At 42.1% G+C, this 24,266-nt stretch overlaps 1 protein-coding gene, 1 long non-coding RNA gene and 1 pseudogene across 2 annotated transcripts in view; 2 read left to right on the top strand and 1 right to left on the bottom strand.

Moving 5' to 3' along the window:
• Positions 1-13,293, top strand: part of LOC103346232 (uncharacterized) — a 42,115-nt gene extending 28,822 nt beyond the window's left edge. Inside the window, exons 2-5 of the long non-coding RNA XR_016211783.1 lie at positions 8,026-8,148; positions 8,705-8,901; positions 11,672-11,789; positions 13,141-13,293. This is a non-coding gene — a long non-coding RNA (uncharacterized LOC103346232). The remainder of the gene's footprint in view (positions 1-8,025; positions 8,149-8,704; positions 8,902-11,671; positions 11,790-13,140) is intronic.
• The window catches only part of LOC103346233 (protein transport protein Sec24B), a 151,688-nt gene that overhangs the window by 26,738 nt on the left and 100,684 nt on the right, over positions 1-24,266 (bottom strand). The window lies entirely within an intron of this gene.
• LOC127489981 (coiled-coil domain-containing protein 8-like) lies at positions 18,278-20,526 on the top strand (annotated as a pseudogene).

Below are 24,266 nucleotides of genomic sequence, written 5' to 3'. Positions count from 1 at the left end.
CAAGGCCGCTTCTCACGGACACGGCCAAGACTGCTTCCGGCCAAGGCCAGAAAATCCCCAAAATGGAATCCAGGCCATGGGAAAAGTTCTTCCTCTCCCAACCCACGCCTCCACCTGCCCACCGGCACTCCTGTCATGCTCCCCCTCCCAAAATGCCGCTCTCCTGAAGACGGAAGAAAGAAATTACGGGCTATGTACACCACACATACATATACAGACTGCAGGGGAGAGGAAAGGCCATCATTTTGAAATAGCCCTGCCTATATGTTCTCCACTTGAGAACAAGGAGACCTCTCTACCCTAGAGCCTAATTGACCTTGGGGAAGGGCAATTAGCCAACTCCTGCCCCTGGAAGTCTTGCTGTCTTGCACAGGGGATAAAAGAGCAAAGAAAAAGGCTAGAAAAGTATTGTGAAAGCTACAGGCTAGGGATGTAGGCCAATGAAACCAAATATTCAATCCTAAGATTATACATGCTTTCTTCCTTCAATACTTTAGCACATCACCCGGGCTCCAGATCTATACCAGACACAGGTTCTATTTAAGAAGCAATTTCTAGGGAAACCCCAAAAAAGAGTGTGAGAGACCACAATAAAGGCCCAAAAGGAAAATGAAACCTCTGATACCTACAGCAAAGCAAACATTAAATAGCCTAACTCCTACCTAGAGGAACATAAACCTCACACTAAGTGACCTGCTTACTTTGCTTTCTATTACCTGATACATTGTGTCCAGCTTTCAGAAAAAAAAAAAAAGTTAAAGCAAGAAAAATGCACAGTCTGAAGAGACAAAGCAAACATCAAAACCAGGCCCTACCATGGCAAAGATTCTGGAGCTGTCTGACTGGGTTATTAAAACAACTGTGATCGAAAAATTGGACGATATACAGGACCATGTGAACAATGCACACAGATAGATGGAAACTCTCAAAGAATCAAAAGGGACTGCCAGATCAAAACAACCACTGAGACAGAAACGAAGAATGTCTTGGAGGGGCTCATTATCAGACTAGACACTAGAGAGAAGACAATCCGTGAGCTGGGTATGTATCAATAAAAACTTCCTCAACTAAAAGCCAAAGAAAGAAATGGGGAAAACGCTAATGGAATGCCTAAGATTATGGGACAATTACAAAGGTATGACACACACAAAGCAGGAATACTAGAAGAAGAAAGGAAGGGACAGGGCTGGCGCTGTGGCTCAGTAGGCTAATCCTCCACCTTGCGGCGCTGGCACCCCGGGTTCTAGTCCTGGTCGGGGCACTGGATTCTGTTCCGGTTGCCCCTCTTCCAGGCCAGCTCTCTGCTGTGGCCAGGGAGTGCAGTAGAGGATGGCCCAAGTGCTTGGGCCCTGCACCCCATGGGAGACCAGGATAAGTACTTGGCTCCTGCCTTCGGATCAGCGCGGTGCACCAGTTGCAGCGCGGCGGCCATTGTAGGGTGAACCAATGGTAAAAGGAAGACCTTTCTCTCTCTCTCTCTCTCTCTCACTGTCCACTCTGCCTGTCAAAAAAAAAATAAGGATAATAAAGCACAGTTCTTGCTCTGAACCTTTAACACTTCCCTGTTGAGCATTTATAATTGCAATTTGGGCCTGAATCTATACTGAGAAAAATATAGCCTGATGAGATAACAGGGAATGTCTTACATGGTGAATTGATAATGGGAAGGAGAATCTGATCCATGCAGTCAAGTTCAGATCTTAAAAGAGCTTCACCTTCTAGCTCCATCCTTATTGCACTTGACAGCTATTACAGGAATTCCTTAGAATTGTAAAAGAATGTAAAATATCTTTAGCCAACTATTTCTCTAAAAATTGCTTAATAGTTATACTTCACCAATTTCCTTCCTACTTTAATTTTAAAGGGATGATGTGTAAGATCCAATATACTCATTTTGTGTCTCTATTATCATCCTGTGTATTTCTGGTACATGACTGTAATTACAGAAGTCTCCCCTTATCTGCATTTTCATTTAAAAAAACTTTATTTTTTGTTTATTTTAAAGACAGAGTTACAGAGAGAAGTAGAGAGACACAGAGACACAGAGAGAGAGGTCTTCCATCCACTGGTTCACTCCCTAAATAATTGCAATGGCCAGAGCTGGGTCAATCCGAAGTCAGGAGTTTCTTCCATGTCTACTACATGGATACAGGGGCCCAAGGACTTGAGCTGTCTTCTACTGCTTTTCCTGGCTATAGCAGAGAGCATGATTGGAAGTGGAGCAGCCAGGACTTGAACCAGCACCCATATGGAATGCCGGTGCTATAGGCCAGGGCTTTAAACTGCTGGGTCATAGCACTGGCCCCTGCATTTTCAATTTCTAGGATTTCAGTTTCCTGATGTCAACTACAGTCTGAAATAACTAAGTGGAAAAGTTTAGAAATAAACAATTCATAAGATTTAAATCAAGTGCAGCGATGGAACCTCATATCGTCCAGCCTAGAATATGAACAATGTACACACTACCCACTTACTAGCCACCTACCAGCCATTTCAGCTATCAGATCCACTGTAGCAGTTTTACAGTGGTTGTACTCAAACAACTCTTATTTTACTTAAAGCACCCAAATGTAAGAGTAGTGACATTGGCAACTTTTTTAGAGAATATTTTTAGAGAATATTGTTATAACTATTCTATTAATGTGATTGTTCATTTCTAAATTAGGCAACTGTAAGAGACTAAGTTTATTGCAGACATACATATAAAGGGAAAAACATAGTTTATATTTGGTTCAGTACTATCAAAAGTTTCAGGCTTCTACTGGTGGTCCTAAAACAGATCTCCCATAGATTAGGGGGTACCACTATACATTTCTGAAAATAGCATTGTAAATGCAGGTGAGATTATATTTAATCTTATTTTCTCCTTAGAAGCAAAGTTTTGTATGGAATTGCTCTCCAAAAGATACAACTAATGTCTAACTTTTATAGAAATTAGCACAACTATTTTGATAACTGTGAATCAATGTACAATACAAACAAGCACACTACTTATGATACCTATTAGGAGTGTTTACAAACACTTTAATGAGCTCTCTTCCCTGGTACATATTTGTATGCTGCTTTCCCACCCCTTGGAAGGCAGCATGGTCATGTGATTTGATTTGGCCAGTGAGATGGGCATTAAAGTAACTGAAAGTCATTCAGGATTAGAAGCTTTAGAAGCCAATATGCAATTTACCAGGAGTCCTTGCCTGTGGCATGGTGACTTGAATGCTCAGCAGGAGGACAGCTTTGCTAACTAAGGTCCTAGAATGAGAATAAATGACAGCAAAACACCCAGCTGGCCCATTACATAATGCAAATGCCGTGTCTGTGGCAGCAACAAGTCAGCTTCATTATTTTAAGTTACAAATATTTGGGGACTATAAATTATTGCAGAAAAACTTAGCCTAAACTGATATGCATCCTTATATATTAATATATAAAATTTTCTAGAAGGTAGCTAAATCATTCAGTAACCAGTCACATGATTGTTGGTTTCCTTTGAGGCAGTAATTTACAGACAGAAACTTCATCCTATCATTTGCTTTCTATCTAACACATCTATATCTCTCTCCACTGGTCCTTTTCACACAGCAGTTGGCATGCTAAAGCCTCATTGCTGCTAAAACACACTTTTCAGTCTTTTTGTTTTAAATTAAAAGACCTCTTTTTTTTTTGAAAGGCAGAATTACAATCAGAGAGGGACACACAGAGAACCTCCATCTGGTGGTTCACTCATCAACTAGCTTCCATGGCCAGAACTGGGCCAGGCCAAAACCAGGAGCCAAGAACTTAATCTAGGTTTCCCACATGGGTGGTAGGGGCCCAAGTATTTGGACCATCTACTGGGAATGCTTTCCCAAGCACATTAGCTGGGAGCTGGATTAAAAGTAGAGCAGCTGGGACTTGAACAGTTGCTCTTCTGGGATGCCAGCATCACAGGCAATGCTTAAACCACTGTGCCACAATACTAGCCCCTATCTTGTAACACATTTGCATTACCTTCTCCTCTCTCTTATCACTGCTAACATCTGTGAAAACACAGTCCACAATGACTGCCTTCTACTTTCCTTTTACCCTTCATATTCCAGCCTCCTCTCTATTCACTTTTTTGGAAACAATTCTATTGATTAGAATTTAGCAAAAATCTAATGGTCAGTTCCATGGTTTTGGCTGTGTTACCAACTTTTCTTTTTTCTTTTGTATTCAATGCTGATTAACATGCCTGATCCTTTCAATTCTTCCTTTTACTGCTAATACTATATTTTTGTTCTCAACATGTGTCTTTTCAGCATCTTCGTTGGTTCTTGTATCTCCAAGTATCAGTATTCTTAAAACTCTTTTTCAGATCTTTCATCCCTTTGCCACTTCTTAACTATCTCATTCCCCTGTTTAGCTTCAACTATTGCTGTCAAATATATGATTCCCCAAACTCTCTTTCCTCAATTTGCTTCCTGCTTATTCAGTTACTTGATATATATATCCTCCTGACTATACTATAAGAACCACAAAAATAAATTTACAGTTTTGAATATTTATTTTCCCCTTTTTTTGTCCATTAATATTCCCAAGAGGTCTCAACAGTTTAAATAATTTCCTATTCCTCACTAACCACATTCAATCAGTTCCAAAATCCTATCTGTATTCGCTATTAACCTAAGTATGGAAAAACCCTACGTTTCCTTAAGTACTTGGTCCATTAATTTATCATAAAACAGGTTTGAAAATAATAAAGATACTGGATCCAATAAGAAATTACATGCCACAACAACTAAGATTTCTTCCGAGTATGCAAGTTAGGTTCAACATTTGAAAATCAGCTAATACAATCCAACATATCAACAGGCTAAGAAAGAAAAACTATATGATTACATAAATGGGTATAGAAGAACATTTGATAAAATCCAACATTTATTCATTAAAGAATCCCACAGCAAACTAATAGTAGAGGGGAACTTCCTCAATTACAGAAAGAACATCTACAAAAATCAAACACATCTAAGGGTGAGAAACCAGAAGCTCTCTCATAGAACACAGGCAAGATGTCTTTATGTATAAGAGATATAGTACTATACTAAGAAAATATATATCAATAATATATAGTTAATATATATTAATATGAGGAAGGAAGGATATAAAAGACATAAATTGGGAAGAAACAAATGTCTTTTCCACAGGTGATATGATTGTTGATATAAAAAATCTCAAAGAATCAACCAAAAACTCCTGAAATAAAAACAGTTATTGTTTTTAACAGCAAGGTTATATAACAGTTAGCAAGGTTATAGGATAGAAATTTAACATGCAGGGGCCAGCGCTGTGGCGCAGTGAGTTAACACCCTGGCCTGAGGTGCTGGCATCCCATTTGGGCGCCAATTCAGGTTCAAGACCTGGGTGCTCCACTTCTGATCCAGCTCACTGCTATGGCCTGGGAAATCAGTGGAGAATGGCTCAAGACCTGACCCATGTGGGAGACCCGGAAGAAGCTCCTGGCTCCTGCCTTTGGATTGGCACAGCTCCAGCCATTGTGGCCAATTAGGGAGTGAACCATCAGATGGAAGACCTCTCTCTCTCTCTCTGCCTCTTCTCTCTGTAACTCTGACTTTCAAATATAAATAAATCTTTTTTTTTAAAATGGTAATATGGAAAATAAATTACTTTATGATATGCCAGCAATGAATAACTGGAAATAGGGAAAAAACACTACTGATATTAGCACCAAAAAATTAGTATGACTTAAATAAAAGGCAAAAAGTTGAAAACTAAGAACAAATTCAGGGCCAGTGCTGTGGCTCACTAGGCTAATCCTCCACCTTGCGGCGCCGGCACACCAGGTTCTAGTCCTGGTCAGGGCGCCGGATTCTGTCCCGGTTGCCCCTCTTCCAGGCCAGCTCTCTGCTGTGGCCAGGGAGTGCAGTGGAGGATGGCCCAAGTGCTTGGGCCCTGCACCCCATGGGAGACCAGGAGAAGCACCTGGCTCCTGGCTTTGGATCAGCACGGTGCGCTGGCTGTGGCGGCCATTGGAAGGTGAAACAACGGCAAAGGAAAACCTTTCTCTCTGTCTCTCTCACTGTCCACTCTGCCTGTCAAAAAAAAAAAAAAAAAAACAAATTCAGAAGATTGGTACTACCAAACTTGAAAACTTAAAGTAAGCTACTGCCAGCATTCCATATGCACACTGGTTCAAGTCCTGGCTGCTCCTTTTCTGATCCAGCTCTGTGCTATGGCCTGGGAAAACAGTGGAAGATGGCCCAACTCCTTAGGCCCCTGCACCTGCATGGGAGACCCAGAAGTAGCTCCTGGCTTTGGATTGGTGCAGCTCCAGTCATTACAGCCAACTGGGGAGTGAACCAGTGGATGGAAGACCTCTCTCTCTCTCTCTCTCTCTCTCTCTTTCTGCCTCTACTCCTCTCTGTAACTCTTTCAAATAAATAAAAATAAAAAAAATATATAATGGTTGGTCTTGGCAAAATAATAAGCAAACAGATCAGCACAGAAATAGCCTCACACAAATATAATCAACTGACTATTGACAGAGGAGGGAAGGTAATTCAATGTTGGAAGAATAGTTTTTCAACAAGAGTGCTAGTATAACTGTATATCTACCTGTTAAAAAATCCAAACATAAATCTTATACTTTTCACAATAAATAATTTAAAAAATGGATCACAGACATAAATATAAAATGCAAAACTATAAAACTCCTAGAAAATAGAGAAAATCCCATGTGATCTTGGATTTGATAGTGACAAAAAGAACTACCATGGAAGAAAACTAAACAGTTGGACTTCATAAGAATTAAAAATATATGCTCCTCAAATGACATTGTTGGGGCCCTCGCTGTGACACAGAGGGTAAAAGCCACCACCTGCAACACCAGTATCTCATACAGGTGACAATTGGATTCCTGGCTGCTCCACTTCTGATCCAGCTCCCTGCTGATGGCCTGGGAAAGCAGCAGAAGATGGTCCATGTGCAGGAGACCACGATGAATTTCCTGGCTCCTGGTTTGAGCCTGGACCAGCCCAGGATGTTGTGGCCATTTGGGGAATTAACTAGTAGAAGAAACATCTCTTTTTTTTTTTTTACCTCTTTTTAACTCTGACTTCCAATTAAATACGTAAACAAATCTTAAGATATTGGTAAGAGAATGAAAAGACAAACTACAAACTGGGAGAAAATATTTATAAAATTACACAATCTATCCACTAATATATCTTTCTATGTCCTTGTATACAGGTGTGTGTATACTCCTATCTATAGAATTATATGGGTATTTCCATCATCATTGATACAAGGAGACCTACATAATACAGATATATATAAAGAGATCTATATATGTCTATAGATATAGATATATTTGTGAGGCAGAGATGGGAAAGAGATAAGGGAGTTGAGAGACAGAATGAATAATGGCAGTACAGGGGTGAGAAGAATCAAATATCTTCTCCACATTAAGAACAAGCCAAGAATTATAGGAAATTGTATATTGAAAAGCCATCCTACACCCAAAACACACTTTAATGACTAAAGAAGGACTTAAAGCATACACTACTGAAATTTCAGAAAATCAAATGAGGGTACTTCAAAAACTTTATGGAAAATGAGATTACAAGACAAGTTTATTTTGATACCCAGTTGAAATCCATGCCTATGAGGGGTCTTCAAAAAGTTCATAAAGCACAAATTTTATGAAGAATTTTGCATGTGGATTTCAAAATTTTTTGCACCAAACTAAATTTATCGTTCAATTCTACTTTCCACAGACTTTGAGAAGTACCCATATAAATAATGGAAACATAACAAGCTTACAGACATAAAAAAAGGGACATGTTTAAAAAGAATCAAAATGGCATCAGAATCATCAGCTATAATAATGGAAACTAGAAGACAAATGAGATTATACCCTCAAATTTCCCAATTAAAATGATTTCCAATGCAGACTTCTTTACTAATTCAATTAAAATATGTTGATTGAATAAAGAAATTTTCAGAAATGAAAACTCTCAGAAAATTTACCTCCTATCTGAACTTTCTCAGGAATTATTGGCTGACATTGACCACCCAATCCAGGACCCCCCAGGGAAGAAGAAATGGGATCCAGGAAGGAAAGAGAGGAAGCAGAAGGAATCCCAGGATGAAGCTGAAGAAAGAGGTGGTGGAGTGAGTGGCTGGTGGGCTGTGAAACTCGGGAAAACAGTCTCTCAGGCCAGAGAATATTAATGCAGAAGGGAGGAAGATTCTGAGTGCCAGCAGGGATGTCACAAAGAAAACAAACAAAAGTATCCTACAGGTTTGTCTGAAATTTACCACAGACATGGATTTTGAAAGTTTTAGTCAAGTATCTTAAGGCGAAGTAAACAGGAATACAAAGAAAGATAAGCAAATAAAGCAGAACAATGTTTAATTGCAGGAGAAAAGGGTAATCATAAAACACCAATGGTCCAGCTGTGGCATTTCTAATACTCATAATATGCACTGAATATGGATTGAGTCTCACATAATAGAACAGCTGTATTGGCAGAGTGGGAGAAAGATGTGTGTTGTAGGGGAGCTGTCGCAGACATTGTAGAATACAATCTTCCTCCTAGTTAACAAATAAAAAAGGTACACAGTCTTTTTAAAGTTAAAAATATAGAATTGGAGGGGCTGGTGTTGTAGCAAAGCAGATTAAGCCAATACCTGCCACACTGACATCTAGACTATGCTTCCTATCCAGCTTCCTGAGAAGGCACCTGAGAAGAGATGAGAAGATGGCCCAAGTGCTTTGGCTGCGGCCACCCACACAGAAGACCAGGAGGGAGTACCTGGCTCTGGCCTGGCACAGAACTGGCTCCTGTGGCCATTCAGATAGTGAACCAGCACAGACAAGATCTCTCTTTGCGTCACTTCAAGCAGGAAGAAGCTTGATACTTTGTGAGTTCTACCTTTGAAATTAAAGCATTTTGTAAAATATGTTGAGGAAACTTTTAAAAATGTATTACAATACCTATAAAAACAACAGAAGGAAAATTCACACCCAGGCTCATGAAAAGATATTCCCAGCACTCTATAGTCAGTGGGAATTTTTTCATTACCCTCTCTTGCAGTTAAATGGTACCTCCTACTCTACCCTGATATTTTGATTTTGTAATAACTCTTAAAATGTTGTCCAACCTTTACTATCTTAGTGTGTACGTGTGCATTAAAGAAATTTCTTTAATTTTTAAGAGTGTATGTAGTTGAGAGGCAAAGAGAAGGATAGAGAGAGGTGAGGGAGGGAGAGGGAATGTGCATGTGTGTGTGTGTTTGTGTGTGTGTGTGTATGTGTATGTGTGTTAGAGAGAGAGATTGAGAGAGAATATGCTCCAATCCACTCTCTAGATATCCACAACAGCCAGAGATAGGTCAGGCTCAAGATGGAAGCTAAAGACTCAACCTGAATCTCCCACATGGGTTGCACAGACACAACTATGTGAGCCATCACCTACTGCCTCTTAGGATGCACATTTACAGGAAACTAAAATTCAGAGTGGAGGCAGAACTCACCAAAGCACTTGATGTAGGCACCTCAAGAGGCATCTTAACTACTGCATCAAACGTCTATCCCAAAGGAATTTCTTTACCACAATATGACTGCAATATGACTACATGGAGCATGGTAAAAAGTGATGAACTTAATTTTGCCCTTATGAGGCAGACATAATTCATTATCCAAATGGGTCAGCTATATCAGAGTCTCAAATAAATACAAATATATTAGGCAACATGCACTCATTAGCAACATTATCCAGAATGCTGGTTACATAGCATATAGCTCCAAAGCAGAGTTGATGACATATCATTTTTTACAAGAATTACTTTATTTATTTGAAAGACAGAGTTACAGAAAGAGGCAGAGAGAGAGGTCTTCCATCCACTGGTTTACTCCTCAAATGACCCCAATGGCCAGAGCTGAGCTGATCTGAAGCCAGGAGCTGGGAGCTTCTTCTAGGTCTTCCACACAGGTGCAGGGTTCCAAGGACTTGGGCCATCTTCTACTGCTTTCCCAGGCGATAGCAGAGAGCTGGATCAGAAGTGGAGCAGCCAGGACTCAAACTGGCACTCATGTGGGTTGCTGGTGCTGCAGACCAGGGCATTAACCCACTGTGCCACAGCGCTAGCTGCAATGATATATCTTAAATAGATTAAAAATCTGCTGCAAAATGTTCTGGTTTGTTCTTGAAGTTGCTGGTTTTACAATATCCATCCTCTCCTTTTTGTTTTAATAGTCAGCCTTTCACATTTTTGTTAGAAATATGGCTGCTTGGCTAGCGACTACTACATTTCTCAGGATCTTCTGAAGCTAGATATTGCCATCAGACTGAATTTTGGCCAGCAGATCACAGACAAATACTGACATGTAGGACTTCCGGTTTTTGTACTCAAATATAAGGAGCAGAGCCAAGTATTTGGTCTAGCATCAGTTAAGATGCCCATGTGCCACATCTAATACCTAGGATCGATATCCAGCTCCTGTTCCTGACAGTGGAAACCCTAGAAAGGGGCAATGGTGACTCCAGTAGTTGGGTTCCTGTACTCATGTGAGACCCGTAGATTGAGTTCCTGGATCGTGGTTTTTGCCTAGCTTGGCCCAAGATGTTGCAGGCATTTGGAAAATAAACCATCAACTAGGAACTGGTGAGCTCTGTTTCATGGCTGCCAGTCAAATAAGTGATTTATTTTTTAAGGAATATGTTTTCTACCACCTCCCTCTCCCTGTCCCCACTGACTAGAAAAAAAAAGAAAGAACAGTAATATTAGATCATAAAATGAAAGCCTCAGCTCAAATACAGAAGACAGAAGGATCCTGGGTTCCGACACCTTCAAGCTGCCAGGCCACTGATCACTTACCCAGACATGAAAGGGAGGATATCATCTTCTATGTTGATTGTCATTGCATTTTAGATATGCTATTGCCTCAGAGAGCCCTGTACGCTATCTAATAAAGTTTCACCTAACACTTTCCTCCAATGTAATTCAAGGGCTCTTGAGACTCTACTTAATTTACCCAGCATCTTTTTTCTAAAGAGTCCAATTCACATTTCATAATTTTACATCATTTTTCTTCACTGTGTCTCTGATGTAATCTCATAACAATGCTTCAAGTCTGGATCAACCCCCAGATACCATGACCAAAGTGCTCACATCAGGCTTTTTGCCCTGGAAAAATCAACATCTGGTTCTGTTTCACCCTGCTAGACAATGTAAAGTTCCAGTTTTCAGGTACTAAGAACGAGATTACTTTAACTCATTTTTCAGAGCAAATTTCTTCCCATTCATTGTCCTTTCAATTCACCAAAAATACAATAGTTAACAGATGGCAACTTAGGGCTTTTTGCTGGAGTTATCTTATGGCACAAGATAGTTAATATCCTTCAACTCACCCATAAAAAAGGCTTGCATGTAATAAAGATTGGTTCAGATACCTATGAAGTATTTTCACCTATTTGCAAAGAAAAACACTAAACATTCCATGGCTCACTGGCTCTCCCTGGCACCTCATTTTCTCTTCATAAAAACAAGATAATTATACCTGCCACAAACTATTTCACACTGATGTTATGAAGATAAATGAGATAATCTATATGTGAAAGCATTTTGTGCTCTTAGGAAGAATAAATCCACCTAAATTCAAGATGGTATAATTCTTTATAATGCTTTCCAGGGCTTTCTGAACGACTCCACAGAGGTCATTACCCACAGCAAACTTTGGCACTGCAGGACCACCTTTCTCACAAGATTTCATCTCTTGCACCTGACAACACTTTTCCATTAATTGGAGGGTAAGTCCAGATGCTGTTCTGTTTGGTCATCTCCAGTGCTCTAAAAGGATCCAGATTTTTTACTCCAATTTTTGTTTGCATCAAGTGAGCAAAAAGCTCCCTAAATCACAGGGGGTTCAGTTGACAGGTTAACAGTGAGACCCACTTCAATCAACCTCAAATGCAAAGCAGATCTGGCAAGAATCAAGGAGGGGATGAGTGGGAAAGGAAAGCCCTGGTGGCAGTCTGACAACTCCCTCATGTCTACTGTCTGCCATCATACATCAGTGACCCCCAAGGCCCCATCCAATCTGCTGAACTTGGCCTCAAACTTCACCAAATGATGTTCTTTACATTGACATTCCTTAGTTTTGTACAGAAATCTGCTCTAGGTACCTAACTTCAGCCCAGAATTTAGAACTATGAATTTATGGTTGTAAACAAGAAAGTAAGAATTTTACCCCCGGCCCATAAATTACAGCTCTTAACCTGAAAGCTAACACATTAGTGACCCTGATTAACATCCTGTTTATCCTCATTTGCTTTTAGGTGAAGTGCCAAGTGTTTCTGCACACCCCATGCTCCTTTAGAATACTGCCAAGCAAAGAAATTAACAGGGAGCATGCCAGCTGCCCCTGGATCTCACTGCGTATATATGTGACAGGACCGAGTCAAGGCATCCCATATCAGATCATCAATTAGCTGTAGAGGTTGGGCGAGGGGCGGCTTTAACAACTTGGCAATCTTCCTGAAGCACAGTTACAGTGATGTAAAGAAATATCAGAGCCTGGGTGAATTGTAAGATCATTCCAGATCCTCTCCTGATGGCTCATCCCTGAGGCTTCATCCACTGACAAAACTTCGTATAGAGCTCAGGTGTTGATATCAGTTTTCATTGAGATTTCTCAAAATGCTAATTTTCTATTGCATAGTTTTCTCTTAAACAGATGTTAGAAGACAGTTGCTGATCTGTTCAGATGATGTGGAAGAAAAGAGAAATTATGTGTTAACCATTGTTTGAAATAAACACTAGACATGACTCTGTAACTTCTAATGTCTGCTAATTCTATTTACAAGCTAATGACTACTAATTGCATTTGTTATTGCTCAAAGACGATCAATACTGAAGATGTTAGACAAAGTTAGAAACAAAAGAAAGTGAATATTTCATTCAGAATTCATTCATCCAAACATATACTTGAAGTTATGCTTTGCAGGTCAGTCCTAGTTACCTATCAATAACCAGATATGTGCATGCTCTATTAAAAAACTGCTTTTCCTTGTGATACTATGACAATGGTTGCTAAGACACTCCGAAACTCCTTCCAAAATTATTAAAAGATTGTGTGTGTGTGTGTGTGTTTTATACTAGGTCCAATGTAATCATCACTTTTCCTGGTGATCATAAACCAGAGTTTTCTGCCACTTAACAGAGTGCCCTCTGCTGATGAAGTTATAATACGTAATAATATGAACATCACACCATTGAAACAGCTATAATACAACAGACAACTCAAAAGTGAGTCTTGCATCATTTTTCCCATGCATCAATCTGGACAAAACTACTTTGGATGAATGAGTTCAATTTACAAGCTAGCTCTTAATGCTTCTAAATAGAAGTACTCCAGTATACAAAAAAATTATGTAATCACTTTTATACCATGTTCTTTCCATCTGCATTCATTTGTTCAAACATGTACTAAAGGTTTTTTTTATTACTATTATCCCCTGAAGATATAGCCTCCCACTCCATCCAGAAGATGAAGACCCCTGCAAGAAAAATTTTTTTCTAAGAAAATGTTAATAAGAAAAATTTATACTTTTGCATCTCATTCAGATAATTTAACAGCAGGAATTTTTTCTCAAAAGTTAATCAACATGGTGATTTCCAGGTTTGTTTTTTTTTTTTTTTTTGAAATTCTAATATATTGTTTTGTTGAAAGACTATTGAGCGTTTAGGACACTACAAAGAATCCTATTATGGATCAATTTTAGGAAGGAAAAATGGAGGATGCAATATAGAGAGAAGAAGCTTCAAAAAATGTTAAAAGCTGAAAGGCTCCTATTAGTATAATTATGAAAACAAGTCATATAATGTCATCAGAAAACTTCATTTTGTGTTGAATAATATTTTGTACAGAAATTTTAACAATAAAGTGGCCTGGAACTTCTGAGTGTCTGTTTGTTCAACAAAGCAATCTTCTTTTGATTAAAACTTTAAAATTCATTTCTCTTCAAAAGGAGATCATGATCTACCTGAATTCATGATTGTAGCTCTTTTAGGATTCTGTCCACCCTATGAAACAGTGCAGAACACAGTTTAGCCACAAGATGGAAGCTTAGATAGCAGCCACGTTGAACCAGTAAAATCCAGCTTATAAGAGCAGAATGGTGGTCACCAAAGGCTGGAAAGAGTAGGGATGGGGGAAGGCTATGAAATGGATACTAAATTACAGTTACATAGGAGTAAGAAGTTCCTGTGGTTCTACTACATAGTAAGGTGAACACAAACAGAAATGTAGTATGTATTTTCTTGAAAAAAAAAAAAAAGCTAGAAGAAAGATTTCAATGTTTTGAGTCACTGTGTACTTACTTCTCATGTGGGATCTGTCCTTAATGTGTTGTCCAATGTGAAGTAATGCTATAACTTGTACTAAAACAGTATTTTACACTTTGTGTTTCTGTATGGTTGCAAACTGATGAAATCTTTACTTAATATATACTAAATTGATCTTCTGTATATTAAGATAATTGAAAATGAATCTTGATGTGAATGGAATGGGAGAGGGAGTGGGAGATGGGAGGGGTGCGAGTGGGAGGGAAATTATGGGGGGGGGGAAGCCATTGTAATCCATAAACTGTACTTCGGAAATTTATATTTACTAAATAAAAAAAAAGATAAAAAAAAGATTTCATTGTTTTACCACACAGTGATGACAAATGCTTGAGATAGATGTTTACCCAGATTAGATATTGCACAGTGTTCACATACGTTGAAACCTCATATGGTACCCCATAAACATGTATAGTTTCATGTATCAGTTAAGAACAGGAGCTATAAAAAATTTAAAATTCTCTATCTCTTTATAACTTAGAGTGAATTAAATTCTTCCCCTACCATGGTAGAAAACTCATTCATGAAAATTTTGATTACTCTTAGGTAAACAAAAATGCCATGATTTCCTTAAGTTGCAAAATATAGATGCCTAGAAAGTCAGTCCCTATTACAATTTAAGAGTGCAACATCCCTCTACGTTCCAGCTACTTCACCTAGCCCCAGGTAGAGCCCACCACCTCAGAAGGGAATGAGTGATATTTTTTGTTTCTGAATCACCTTAAAACTTCTTAGCCCTCTGCTCATTCTAATCCTTCAGGATGTTTTTAATGTGGGTGGGAGATGGGAGGAAAAAACTGCGGAAGAACTACACGAACAAGAGTGTTCTTAACTAGCATTGTGGTTGGTAGGAAGGCATCCCATTCTATGAACCTGGAAGATGCTATGGAAAAAATATTTTTAAAATGTTAAACATGTATAAAGAAAAAACAAAGCTCTTTCTGCTGTACAGTGTCCCTGGGAAGTTTAGGAGACATTACCATTGCTGTGGAATCTTTGACCTTGCCAAATTTTATTCCCAGTATAGCTCTTCATTCCACCTCTTCCTAAGTCCCAAGGACCCCAAGGATCTGACTGGAGCTCTCATTTGCCCTATTCTGTTCAGCACCTCTGACAACCGTTCTGAACAATATTCAGTATTGCACTATAGCTGATCCACAACAATGCTGTTCATATTCAGAATGTGGGCTTTCATAACCATAAGACTTGCATTTTGAATTATAATCCTTATCTTTCCTGATTGTTTGCTCTTGGAGAAATTAACTCTTGAGTCTCAGTTTCCTCATCTATAAAATAACACACCATTGTAATATTTTTATTTTTTATTTTTTGACAGGCAGAGTGGACAGTGAGAGAGACAGAGAGAAAGGTCTTCCATTGCCATTGGTTCACCCTCCAATGGCCGCCGCGACCTGCACACCACGCTGATCTGAAGGCAGGAGCCAGGTGCTTCTCCTGGTCTCCCATGAGGTGCAGGGCCCAAGCACCCAGGCCACCCTCCACTGCACTCCCTGGCCACAGCAGAGAGCTGGCCTGGAAGAGGGGCAACCAGGACAGAATCTGGCGCCCTGACCAGGACTAGAACCCGGGGTGCCGGCGCCACAAGGCGGAGGATTAGCCTAGTGAGCCACGGTGCCGGCCCAATTTACTACTTCCTAAAATAAAATCTCTATTAGCACCACTCATCAGATTTTAAAAAATTATTTCTAGAAAGACTTTTTCAATAAATTACATGAAGCAGTCAACATATTAAACTCCTGGTAACCAGCAACAGATTCAGATAAGATTCAGATGAGGTAGCTTGGTGGCCCTGACCATCCTGTCTGAAATGTAACTCCCGTCTATATGCCAAGCCTATCTGTCCCCACATCTCTTGATTATCTGTTTCTTATTTATCATTGTAACAATTATTAAAGATGTGTTATACATTTAATCTCTGGATTATCAACTACTAATAAATGTATATGCATGAGGTCACATCTTTTATTTAATGTTATCCTGTGTCCTTATACCTTTAGACAATGTGCAGCACATATCAGATGTTCATTTCATTTATTGAATGGATTGATGGGAGGAATGAAGGAAGGCAAGGAAGGAGGTGGGAGGGAAGGAAGGAGGAAATTCAAAGATAACAGAAAAAGAAACTGAGTGGGTCACCATAAAAGAAGCACTTTAAAATTAAAGATACCACGTGAGTACTGTGGGGTTGAATTGTGGTCCTCTAAAAAGATATGTCCAAGTGTTAACCAGGGGTACCAGTGAACATTACCTTACTTGGAAATAGCCTTTGCATGTATATTCAAATCAAGATGAGGTCATGCTGGATTAGAATAGACTAATTTAATCTGTCTTTATAAGAGACATAGGCACACACACAAAAGGAAGATGGCCAGGTGAAGACAGGTGGAGACAGGAGTTAGGAATCTACAAATCAACATAACATGCCTGTGGCTACCATAACCTGGAAGAGGGAAAGACTCCTCCCTTTAAGTCTTCAGAGGAACCATGGTCCTGTCACCCTCTTGATTCCTAACTGCCAAGAATTGTGGGAGAATAAATTTCTGTTGTCTTAGGCCACAAGTTATGGCACTTCTGTTACAAAAGCCATAGGAAACTTACAAAACTTGGCATGTTAAGAGAAGCATCTCAGTGGAAAGTCAAGACACTGTGGGAAAAAAAAAGACCTAAATGAAAGATCTCTGCAAGTGAGATCCCAGCAGAAAGAACGGGCCATCAAAGAAGGAGGTACCTTTTTCTGAAGGAAGGAGAGAGCTTCCACTTTGACTATGGCCTTGGCTAAATAAGATATGAGTTGGCAAACTCAAGAGACTTCCATAGCCTTGGCAGCTTATGACAAGAGCCTCAGGTGATTACTGATGCCATAAACAAGAGTGTTAATTTGTTAAGTCAACAGGAGTCACTGTGCACTTACTCCCCATGTAGGATCTCTGTCCTTAATGTATTGTACTATGTGAATTAATGGTATAACTAGTACTCAAACAGTACTTTATACTTTGTGTTTCTGTGTGGGTGCAAACTGTTGAAATCTTTACTTAGTATATACTAAATTGATCTTCTGTATATAAAGATAATTGAAAATGAATCTTGATGTGAATGGGATAGAAGAGGAAGTGGGAGATGGGATGGTTACGGGTCAGATGGTGGTTATGGGAGGAAAAAGCTGCTATAATCCAAAAGTTGTACTTTGGAAATTTATGTTTATTAAAAAAAAGAAGCATCTCAAAAAACAGAGTAAAAGATAATAAGGCAAACTTTGCCTAACTATAAACACTCACCATTATATTGACCCAAAGCTGGCTGTAAAACAATAAATACATACTAGGAGCTTTAAAAAGGAAATTCTTAAAAAGAAAAAAAAAAGAAATTCTTGGACCAATAGAGTATATTATTCCTTTTAAATCTAGTATATATTTAAATTGTTTTATACATGTGAGTTTTAAATTGAAAGGCAGAGAGACGGATCATGCATCCACTGGTTCATTTCCAAAATCTCCCAAAAGCCAGGACTAGGCTAGGCCAAGGTCTTGAACCATCACCTGCTGAACGACTGTAGCAACACTGAAACCGAGGCACTCAGACACAGGACACAGGCATTCCAAGCAACCTCTTCACCGCTATGCTAAATGTTAACCCCAGATTATTCTTTTAAAAAACTAGTTATTTTGCCTCATTTTCACTATACATATTTACCTTATAAATGCTCTTTTAGGTTTCTAACAAATAAAGAAACAGAAACACCTGTCAGCAAAATTCCACTTCTTATCAAGGGGCTGATATTTTTTCTCAGATGACAAAAATATAAATTTTCAGACTACAGATAACTACTTTTATTGCTTTATTCTGTTAAATTTCACTTTAAGATTAATTTATTTAAGAGTTATACACAGGGCTGGGAGGTGGGAGGTGCAGCAAGGTCAGGCGGAGCCTGGCGGCAGCCAGCCTTGGGAACGGGAGACCCTCCCGCGGGCGCTGGGCCACATTGAATAGCCTCGGCCTGGCCGTCTTTGTCCGCCGAGTCCGCTCTCCAGTTCCCAGCCACATCCCTGGTGCCTGGGGCGGGAGGGAGCCGGTGCGCCCCGGCCGACTTGGCGTAGCCTTCGAGGCTCGAGGCTCCGGACCCACGTCTCTCTGGCTCCCGCGAGCGGCCTGTGCGCTGCCTCCTCCCCAGCGTCGGGGTGAGCAGGATCTGGGCACGCCCTGGGCTTGCTGTGGGCGAGGAGCCCGCCTGGTCCCTGGCTCCCCTACCTCTGCTCCAAGACCCGAGGCTGCTGGTAGTTTGTTCGGGCTCTTGGCCCGCAGGCCCGAGACCACCCTGGATATCTTAAAGACCCTGGAGAAGAGCCACGTGGGGGGCTGGTTCCCCTGGGGCTTCCTGCTGTCCCCCGACAGCCTGATCCTCTGGAGCGTCCCAGACTCCTGCAAGGATGTGGACTTGGACCTGCTGGTGGAGGCCCTGAAGCCGGTGGGAACCTTTAAGAAGATCTGCAAGGTGTTCCGCCGCGAGGAGGACTCCATGGTGGGGATGCTGCAGATCGGGGAGCATGTGGACCACCTGCTCATCCCCCGGGAGATCCGGCTGGCCGGGGCCGTCTGGAGGGTCATCTCCAAGCCGGCCACCAAGGAGGCGGAATTCCGGGAGCGGCTGACCCAGTTCCTGGAGGAGGAGGGTCGCACCCTGGAGGACGTTGGCGCGTCTCATCGAGAAGAGCACCCCGCACCCGCCGCAGCCCCCCAAAAGGCCCAAGGAGCCCCGAGTGAGGATGCGCGTCCCGCAGATGGCCACGCCGCCGCCGCGGCTGGTCGTGGGCACCTACGACAGCAGCAACGCCAGCGACAGCGACTTCAGCGACGTCGAGGCGTGCAGAGCCCAGGCCGCCAGGGGCGCGCCGCGGCCGGAGGGTGCGCAGGATGCCGGTCAGCTGCCTAGGCAGCAAGTTCCTGGGCAGCGACGCAGAGAGCGAGGACGACGAGGAGCTGGTGGAGGCCTTCCTGCGGCGCGGGGAGAAGCAGCCCAGCGCGCAGCCCGCGCGCCGCCGCGTCGCTGTGCCCGTGCCCGTGCCCGTGCCCGTGGTGGAGGACAACCCGGGGCCGCCGCTGTCCAGGGCCGACCGGTGGCGAGAGTATGTCGGCTGCGTGTCCTGGGGGAGGCTGAAGCAGAGGGTGAAGGGCTGGGCGCCCAGGGCCAGCCCCAGGCTGGGCGAGGCCAGGAGGGCCTCCACTGAGGGTGTGGAGCCAGAGTGCGCTGGTGGCGGCGGCGGCCATGGGGAGGCGGGCATCGTGGAGGGGCGCCCAGGCCCAGGCGGTGGAGGCCCAGGATCACCTGGGCCTCCTTCCGCCTCCTTCGGAGGGCGGGGGCAGGCGTCCTGGCTGACCAGGGGGCAGGGGCTGCAGAAAATCAGAGGGCAGAGGCCATGGCTGACCAGGCAGCAGGGGTTTTAGATAACCAGAGGGTAGAGGCCGTAGCTGACCAGGGAGTGGCAGCTGCAGATAATCAGAGGGCAGAGGCCATAGCTGACCAGGGGAAGAAGGTGCAGATAATCAGAGGGCAGAGGCCATGGCTGACCAGGGGGTGGCAGCTGCAGATAATCAGAGGGCAGAGGCTGTAGCTGACCAGGGGGCAGGGCTTTAGATAACCAGAGGGCAGAGGCCTCAGCTGATCCAGGGGAAGAAGGTGCAGATAGTCAGGGAGCAGAGGCCTCAGCTAATCCAAGGGCAGGGGCTGTAGGTAGTCAGAGGGCGGAGGCCTCAGCCATCCAGGAAGCTGAAACTCCACCTTCCCTGGGAGCCACAGGGTCCGTGCCAGGAGCCAGGGCCGGCAAACCGGTCAAGACCGTGAGATTCCAGACCCCTGGACGCTTCTCCCGGTTTCGCAAGCGCTGGAGAGGCTTCTGGAACAGCCCCCGGCTGTCAGTCCTGCCCAAGAGAGGCCCCCGGGCAGGGGAGGCCAGGAGCCTCCGGGTGCTGAGGGCGGGGGCCAGGGCGGTGGGGGGGCGGGGGAGCGAGAGCAGGAAGCCCAGCTGTGAGGGGGGCTCAGGCGGGCACCTCGGGGAGCCTGGCGGAGGGCCCCCTCGCGCCCGCCCTCCGCCCCTGAGCCGCTTCCCTTTCTCTCATGCATTGGTTTAAAAAAAAAAAAAAAAACAACTCCGTGTAGCAACCCAGGGAATGTAAAGAAGCCCAGACTGTGGGGCTGCCTCGCCCATGTCTCATGGCGTCCTCAATGCGGTTCTAGGTGCTCAGCCGCAGACGGAGCGAATTCGCTCCTTTCCCTGGTTCCCTCTCGCCCGCCTGTGTCACGTGGGCAGCCTCCTTGAACTTGAACCGAGGCTTTGAGCCAACAAGCAAATAAAAATGCTTATGAGTCCAAAAAAAAAAAAAAAAAAAAGAAAAAGAAAAGAAAGAAAGAAAAAAAAGAGTTATACACAGAGAAGACAACATAAATAGAAGAGAGAGATCGGGGCCGGCGCTGTGGCATAACAGGTAAAGCCACCGCCTGCAGTGCCAGCATCCCATATGGGCACCAGTTCAAGTTCCAGCTGCTCCACTTCTGATCTAGCTCTCTGCTGTGGCCTGGGAAAGCAGAGGAGGATGGCCCAGGTCCTTGGGCCCCTGCACTCATATAGGAGACACGGAAGAAGCTCCTGGCTTCAGATCAGTGCAGCTCTGGCCATTGCAGCCATCTGGGAAGTGAACCAGTGGATGGAAGACCTCTCTCTCTCTCTGCCTGGCTCTGACTTTCCAATAAACAAATAAATCTTTAAAAAAAAAAATGAAGAGAGGGATCTTCCATCCTCTGGTTCACTATACAAATGGCTGCAAAGGCCAGGGCTGGGCCAGACCAAAGCCAGGAGCCTGGAGCTTCATCCAGGTCTCCCACGTAGCTGTAGGGGTTCAAGCTGCTTTTTTAGGTACATTAGCAGAAAGCTGGATCAGAAGTGGAGCAGCCGGCACCCAAACCAGTGCCCATGTGGGATGCAGCTGTCTCAGGCAGCGGCTTAACCCGCTATGCCATTATGCCAGCCCCAAATTTCACTACTTTGCTGTTATGAATTTTTCAAAGTAGATTCTGATCTCAGGATATATCAGCTTAAAATTATTTTTAATTAAATAATTTTATTTGTTTGAAAGGCAGAACATCAAAGAGAAAAGGAGGAAGAGGCAGAGAGAAATTTTCCATCCACCGATTCACTTCCCAGAGAGGCAACAGATGTAAAAACCAGAGAGCCAGAAACAATCCAAGTTTCCCAGGAGGGTGGCAAGAACCCAATTATTTGAGCCATCACGATTGCCTCCCAGAGTATGCATCAGTACAAAGCTAGAATTGTGAGTAGAGTCAGAACTTGAACCCAGGCGCCCTAATCTGCAGGACGAATATCTTAAATACCATCTTAACCATTAAGCCAAATACTTGCTCCCTATACAATATTTATTTTCCTGGCTAATAAAAACACCTACGGGTTTTTGTCTTAATGTTATATGTTGAGGTTTTATTGATACTATTTGTAAAAGCAATTGCTCATTCTTATTTGATAAACTTTAACATCTCAATTTTTAAACTTATGAGATATATTTTGTCCTGTATTTTAGTTCTTCAATTTAAAAAGCATGGCATTCAAGCTATAATCTATTTAAATGACATACTAGTCAAAAAATTACACTGGATGGATAGATTCCATAAAAAGAATACACGGATCCAAATAATAAAAAGCTACCCTACTTCAAATGAATATACTTTTGGAAATCTGAAGTTAAATGAGTTAAAGTAATAAAAATATAACCACTATAATTGAAAAGTTATACTTTCAAAATTTGTATTAAATAAAAGAAAAAAATGAAAATATAATGATTTGAAATTCAAGTATTTTCTTGTTAGCTATAAACAACTTCCATTCAAATTAATAGTTTTCCTCTGAATAGTTAACATTAAAATAGTCTAATTTAGTAATATACCATAAGAAAGACAAAATGTATTTAACTGATGGAAATAAAAGAAAATTCATTTCAGCTGAAACATCTGAATGAAATGAGAATTTATTACAAATTATCTTTAAGAAAAAAAGTTTTCTGTTTAACTGTAACAAGTTAGATAAAGTGTAGATTTTAAAAGAAGTATTAGGCTTACATTTATGGTCAACCAATTTTTGACAAGGTATCAAGATTTTTTTTTAAAGAGAGAAAAGGAGAAGCAGAGAGAGAGAGACAGAGAAACAGAGACAGAGAGACAGAGAGAGAGAAAGAGGTCTTCCATCCGCTAGTTCATTCACCAACTGGCCACAATGGCCAGAGCTGTGCTGATCTGAAACCAGGAGCCAGTAGCTTCTTTCAGGTCTCCCATGCAGGTGCAGGGGCCATCTTCCACTGCTTTCCCAGGCCATAGCAGAGAGTTGGATCGGAAGTGGAGCAGCCAGGACTTGAACTAGCACCCATGTGGGATGCCGGCACTGAGGCGGTGGCTTTACCCACTAGGCGACAGTGCCAGCCACTCATGAGGAAATCAGAGTATCAACAAACATTTCTGAGACAACTGATGATTCACAAGCAAAAAAAAAAAAAAAAACCACACACACAACAACAACAAAAACACTTCATCTTTTACAATGTAAGAAGAAATTCAAAATGTCTCATAGATCTAAGTGTAATAGCTAAAACTACATAACTTTAAAGAAGAAAAAAAAAGAACAAAGCTTCATGGCCATGGATTCAGAAAAAAAAAAGATATAAAACCAGAACCAGATGCAACAAAGGGGAAAATAGACAAACTAGACATCATCAAAACCATCACTAGAAAGTGAAAACAGCAGGCTGATGTTGTGGTGTAGTAGGTAAAGCTGCCTGAAGTGCCAGCATCCCAAATGGGCACTGGTTCAAGTCCCAGCTGCTCCACTTCTGATCCAGCTCTCTGCTATGGCCTGGGAAAGCAGTAGAAGATGGTCCTAGTCCTTGGGCCCCACACCTGCATGGGAGAGCCGGAGGAAGCGCCTGGCTTCAGATGGTTGAACCTCCAGCCCTTGCGGCCAACTGGGGAGTGAACAAGCAGACTGGAAGATCTGTCTGTCTGTCTGTCTGTCTCTCTCTCCCTCCTCTTTATGTAACTCTTTCAAATAAATAAATCATTTTTTTTGACAGGCAAAGTTAGACAGTGAGAGAGAGAGAGACAGAGAGAAAGGTCTTCCTTCCATTGGTTCACCCCCTAAATGGCTGCTAGGGCTGGCGCACTGTGCCGATCTGAAGCCAGGAGCCAGGTGCTTCCTCCTGGTCTCCCATGTGGGTGCAGGGACCAAACACTTGGGCCATCCTCCACTGCCTTCCCGGGCCACAGCAGAGAGCTGGACAGGAAGAGGGGCAACTGGTACAGAATCCGGCACCCCAACCGGGACTAGAACCCGGTGTGCCGGTGCTGCAAGGCAGAGGATTAGCCACATGAGCTGCGGTGCCAGCCAATAAATAAATCTTAAAAAAAAAAAAGAAAATGAAAACACAGCCCACAGAATGGAAGAAAATATTTGTTAATCATTTATCCGTAAAGGGACTTGAACCCAAAATATATAAAGAACTCCTAACACTCAATAATAAAAAAGATAGATAATCCAATTTAAAAATGGGCAAAAAATTTGAATAGACACTTCCCCAAGGTATACAGATAAGCCAAAAAGTACCTCAAAAGATGCTCACTGCAACAAAGAACTCAATTTCCTTGCAAGTGATGACACCACAATGATTTGGAGTTCTCTTTGTGCTTGGAAGCAGCTTTTCTTGCTGTACGTTGTCACCATGATTTTTTAATGTAATATTTACTATGGCTTTTCTATGATTCTAGCAGTCCCCTTTACATTTTTTTGATATAAGATTTAGATTTTGTTTTGACC

Source organism: Oryctolagus cuniculus, chromosome 8, assembly GCF_051225735.1.
Source record: "Oryctolagus cuniculus isolate XC-2025 breed Fujian yellow rabbit chromosome 8, ASM5122573v1, whole genome shotgun sequence".
NCBI lineage: Eukaryota > Metazoa > Chordata > Mammalia > Lagomorpha > Leporidae > Oryctolagus > Oryctolagus cuniculus.
This window is presented reverse-complemented; position numbering and strand designations above follow the sequence as displayed.